This window comes from Dipodomys ordii, unplaced genomic scaffold (genome assembly GCF_000151885.1).
Source record: "Dipodomys ordii isolate 6190 unplaced genomic scaffold, Dord_2.0 Scaffold9, whole genome shotgun sequence".
In the NCBI taxonomy this organism is placed as follows: Eukaryota; Metazoa; Chordata; class Mammalia; order Rodentia; family Heteromyidae; genus Dipodomys; species Dipodomys ordii.
This window is the reverse complement of record NW_012267225.1, coordinates 16,139,332-16,144,786: the sequence shown is the minus strand read 5'-3', so window position 1 is coordinate 16,144,786 and position 5,455 is coordinate 16,139,332. Positions and strand designations below refer to the sequence as shown.

General features: G+C 41.1%; 1 protein-coding gene across 1 annotated transcript in view; it reads right to left on the bottom strand.

The window, feature by feature from the left end:
- Positions 1-5,455, bottom strand: part of Sntg1 (syntrophin, gamma 1) — an 852,919-nt gene that overhangs the window by 67,212 nt on the left and 780,252 nt on the right. The gene's annotated exons all lie outside the window — the stretch shown is intronic.

The following is a 5,455-nucleotide window of genomic DNA, read 5'->3' as shown; positions in this document are numbered from 1 at the left end:
CTTCTTCTTCTTTCTTCTTCTTCTTTCTTCTTCTTCTTCTTCTAGGTCACGGGGCTGGAATGCAGTGGTTGAGCATTATCCCTGAGCTTCTTTTTGTACAAGGCAAGCCCTCTACCACTTTAGGCCACAGCTCAGCTTGTTTCTGGTTTTCCGGTGGTTAATTGGAGATAAGAGCACAGACATGGTGGGACAAAGGGTGAACAAATGCAGCAGTGATGTGCACTAGACACTATGTTGAAATGAACTATGCGACTTGTCAGGGAGGGGGAACCAGGAGGGACCAGGAAGAAAATGACTGAAGAAGTTATTGTTCAAAAAGAAATCTACTCATTACTTGATTTATGTAACTGTAACTTCTCTGTGCATCACCTTCCCAATAAAAAACACTTTTAATAAGAAAATTTAAAAAAAAGAGTCTCACAGACTCAGATCTCAGCTTGCTGAGTAGCTAAAGTTATACAGGCTTAAGCCACCAGTGCCTAGCTGCTTCAGTTCCCTTCTATTCCTCATTTTTAGTGGTTTTCTTTTCAGATATTACTAATTTGGCTGCAATTTTAATCAGTGCTGTCTATGAAGGTTTATTACTAGATTGGTCACCTTTAGTGATTTCTATTGATATTTACAAATACACTACCTGAGACAGATTCATTTTTCTTATCTATTTTACAGTTCATTTAGCAACTTCTGAATTCTTTTTAGTTACACTTTGACTTACAGAAAATTTGCATGTGAATTACAAAATTATTCCTTGAGTGGTTTCCTAATTGCCTGTGTGCAACTCATCTCTACTCACCTCCACAGCCCAGGGTTTATTTTCTGTGAATGGGCACAATTAGGGCATTCACCTACAACTACGTACAATAAAACCACTCAAACCAAGAATTAGACATTTCCTATTTCCATCTCATCCTTGACCATCACTGACAGCTCATAACTGGGGAGTCATTTCCTGTATGTGACTACCCTGTCTCTTTGGCTGCCCTAAGGAAAACCATGTTTTGATCTTTTCACCTCCCATTATATTAATTCTATTGAGGAAAACAGGATATTTTATAAAAATCTTCCTCAGCTGGTTTTGCTAGGCATTTCCTCAAGATTAGGGTGCATTAGACTAAATGGCATGAAACTGGGTTACAGCACATTGGATTTGCTCTGTAATATATTACATTGTACATTTCCTCCTGGTTAGGCTTGCTTTACACAGCTTTGTCAGGAAGTTTATAACCTTATTCTTGTGATTGTAATATCCTCCTGTCACTCTACCAACCATGAACAAACATGAATATAAGGCTCTGGTCGCTTGTTTGCTTAGGTGTTGCTATCTTTGCAATCTTACCTGCATCTTTTTTTTGGGGGGGGGTCAGGTTGTGGGGCCTGAACTCTGGGCCTGGGTGCTGTCCCTCAGCTCTTCAGCTCAAGGCTAGCGCTCTACCACTTGAGCCACAGCATCACTTCTGGCTTTTTTCTTTTTGCTTATATGGTGCTGAGGAATCAAACCCAGGGTCTCAGGCTTGCAAGGCAAGCGCTTACCACTGAGCCACCTTCCCAGCCCCTTACCTGCATCTTTTATAGGAAGTACTTTGTGGGTAGGAATTTGATCCAGTAAATGCCTATTCCTGGTCAGATTCTCCACGGATTCATCCTTAAATGATGAATTCATGGCTTCTACCTATTCATAGATTCATTAATTACAATTTTCTTTTGTCCCATATTTATTGAAATGGTGCTCTATTTATACTACATAAGCCTGTTGAAGCTACTTCCCATATCATTAATATGGTTCTACATTGACTTTAGTATGTCCTTATTTTATAACATAATAAAATGATATGGTCTCATCTCTGACTTTCTATGACTCAACCCATCCATCAAAACTTCTGTACAGGTTATGGTATTTAGAAATAACTGAGTGCTGAATATGTATCTTGCTGCAGGAGACTTTAATCCTTCCCACTCTCTGAGGACAGATAAGATATGATGTTCACATAGGCATATAGAGACATTTGAATGCATATGTATGACTTTAGATATCTACATATCTGGTAAATATGTGTATATATGTACAAAGGCCCTACATTGAATTAATGAAATGTCCCATATCATGTGGACACACCTCTTTGGATAGACAACAGCAGACTCTGATGCTGATGTAACACAATGTGCTACCCTAGTGTCATATGGCTAACTACCCTGAGGGGTATCTATGAAATCTCCTCAACACTACCTCCTTCTTGTTCTAAACCCAATACACTGAGAGAAATGTATTTAAATTTTTTTAAATTTTTATTATTTTTTATTGTGAAAATACTGTACATAGGGATTACAATTAGATGGGCAAGATAATGAGTACATTTCTTATCAAGCATTGTAGCCTCTTATGTGTTTCAGGCTCTTCTCCAACTGTGCAATCCCACATTGGAGACCTGTAGCAGTTTTATTAATCATATCACTTGGTTGTTTAGAGTTCAAGGAGGAGATCTGGTTAGCATGTGTACTTTAGGAAGAAAAGACAGCATTGCTGATGTCTGTGCATGTCCCAACAAGCCACCGCCTTGAAATATAGTAATGAATGTGTTTGGGTTGTTTAAACCACACATATCTCTTTGTACTACATCTCAGCGACTTTGCATACTATTCCTAATTTCCAGGATGTTCTTTCCTCTCCCTTCACCAAATCTCAACCCCATCCAACATAGCCTCAATTGCTGAACCTTTACGAACTCTTTTAGATTTCAATTTAGTTAAGGCTTTCTCTAAAATACCTCTCCTGAGCTCCTTGATCAGATAGGAATTTTTTTAGTTTGCTCTCCTTGTGTTGATCCCTAAGGCCTAAATGGAGTGCTTGGTAACTCAATTGTACTCAATTGTACTCATATCTGTAAAATGAATTAGTAAATAAGACACTCTCAAAAATCAACTAATGAATGGCTGATCATAGCAATAGCCTTCACATTTAATAGATAAAAAAATTCACTTCATTTGCAAAGACAATGTATTTAATGGCACATTTGTGGTTTGTTGACAAGGCTTTCCTATTCTGAAACATTTACTCTGTCTTAAGTCACACAACTTCTCTTGCTTCTCATTTCCTTCTAACTTACAATGAGTGAGGAAAAAGCAGAGAACTCTACTCTAATAGAGTAGAGTTTTTTATTTATTTATTTTTTTTTTTTGGTGATTCTGAGGCTTAACCTCCGGTCCTGGGCACTGTCCCTAAGCTCTGATATATGAGAGAGCACTGTGACTTGGTATATGACTTTTGTGGGTGTTTTTTTGATATGAGTCTAACACTTGTGAGCTTGCTCATGTAACTGTAACCCCTCTGTACAGTATCTTTACAATAATATATATATTAAAAATGTGTAACAGATATTAAAACATGTTCCATCTAAGATACACAAAATTCAGAACTTAAATGTAGTGGGTGATGGAATTTACATAATACCCTGTGAACCAGACTGGCATTTAGCTATCTACTACTTTTCTTGTTTATTTACTTTCTATCATGTCACCCAAACACAATGTGAACTATGTAAGCTTAAGTCAGCCTTAATTCCATGACCTATGCTACTATCATTCATACCATCCTGGTCCCCAATCTATTGCTGGGTACACTCTGCCTGGGATGGGCAACAGATACATACAACCCTGAAGCCTCCTGAATTCTGCACAATGTCCACCTGTCAGGAGGCCATCCAAACTGTTGCCCTGTCCTGCCCTCTAGGATCTGCTGCAGAGCAAATCTAGTGTCTGGCCTTGCTTCACTTAGAGCTGAGCTTAGTGATACCTCCTTCTTAGGGACATGGACTTTGATCTATTTGTACATTCTTGCCTCTAGCATCACAATTCAGAAACCATCACACTGTTGGGTATCTAAGGCTTCCAGCACAGAAAAGCAGTTGTGCCTAGAATAGTCATAGACTCCTGTCACAGTGGCTTCTGGTACCCCCTCCTGGCCAATACTGCTGCAGGGACAGAGGGTGGGGAGGATGGGGATAGGGAGAGAATGTACAACTTATCTTACTGTAACTCTAGTCTTTGATATATGAGAGCACCTCTAACTTAACACCAATGAAGCTCTAAGGCCTTCACTGATCCCCACAACCCCAGTTTCTGGGGCTGAGAGGATGTGGTACCTGAGTCCCAGTGAAGCAGAATCTTTGCTGAGTGAGCTGGGCCACCTACTCTCCTGACCACATCGATACCATACCCACCTACATGAAGCTGGATGAGCTCCAACAGTCAAAGGTGCTGAGATCTGTTCCTCAAACACAGCAAAAGAAGTCATGGCTACCTCAGGCACAGTAATGTCCTGTCATCCTGGATGCTGTTGTTACTGGACTCACAAAGCCTGAGCTGCTCCCCTCACCCACCATCAGGGTCCAGAGTCCCACCAACTGGGACTATCTATCCTATCAGCTCTGGGTACTGAACTATAACTTTGGAACTCACCTGAATTCTGAGACTTCTTGCTTATACTTGTTCCAGAGTTATGTGCTAAGACCTAGGGTCAGAGCAACAATTTCATCTAGGTCTATTGTTTCTGAGCTGCTGAGATGTCACAGAGCATCAGTGCCAGAAATATTTACCTACTGGTACTACCCAGAAGGTTGCAATCCTCAGACCTGCTGGATGTTCTCAGGACTAGGAGACTAGAAAGATGGCTCCACAGCTGTGTCACATACTTGAGCCCTGAATGGAAGGATGTCATATTCCACTCCAGGAAATGTGCCTTCACCTACTACTAATTCCTACTATGAGGAATTTAAGTACAGAAAAACTCCTAAGGTCCTTGACTGAATACTGGACACAGCTACTATCACAGTCAGTAGCCCTTCAACCTACTTTACTGATCAACCTGCAGTTCTCACTAACAGCGATTAAATGAAGAATATGAATGGAGATCATCTCACCATGCTCAACTAACCAGAAGCACTGCACCCTGTGCAATCATGCTTTCAGCCCAGGAGCAGATGAAAGTCTTCTTTCAAAAAAGTAGTCTTTTAAATTTGCAAGTAATTAGATCAGTTAAATCCAAGACAGGAAAAAAAAGGCACAAGAAAGTAATGCAATAAAACCTAGTCATTGGCTGGGCATTGGTGGCTCATACCTGCAATCCTAGCTGCTCAAGAGGCTGACATCTTGTAGAGAGCTGTGTGTAGCCGCACCTGGAAGATGGTGCCGGCTTCCGCCCTCCGCCTTCCCGATGGCAAGTGCTCTCTGTGGTAAACAACTCCTTATATGGCTAAGGCAAAGAATCTGGCTTGCTTCCGCGCACCTGAACCTATTGGTGGTTCCCACGTGGCGTATCAGGCTTGGCTACCCAGCGGGTACTTAAGGCTGTGGGGAATTTTCCCCGGGGTTGGGGTCAGAAGATTGCTCAAAGGTCCTGAATAAACTGCAGAGAGAAGAGTTCGGTGTCGCGTCTTCCTTGCTGGTCGAGGCGGTAGCGACA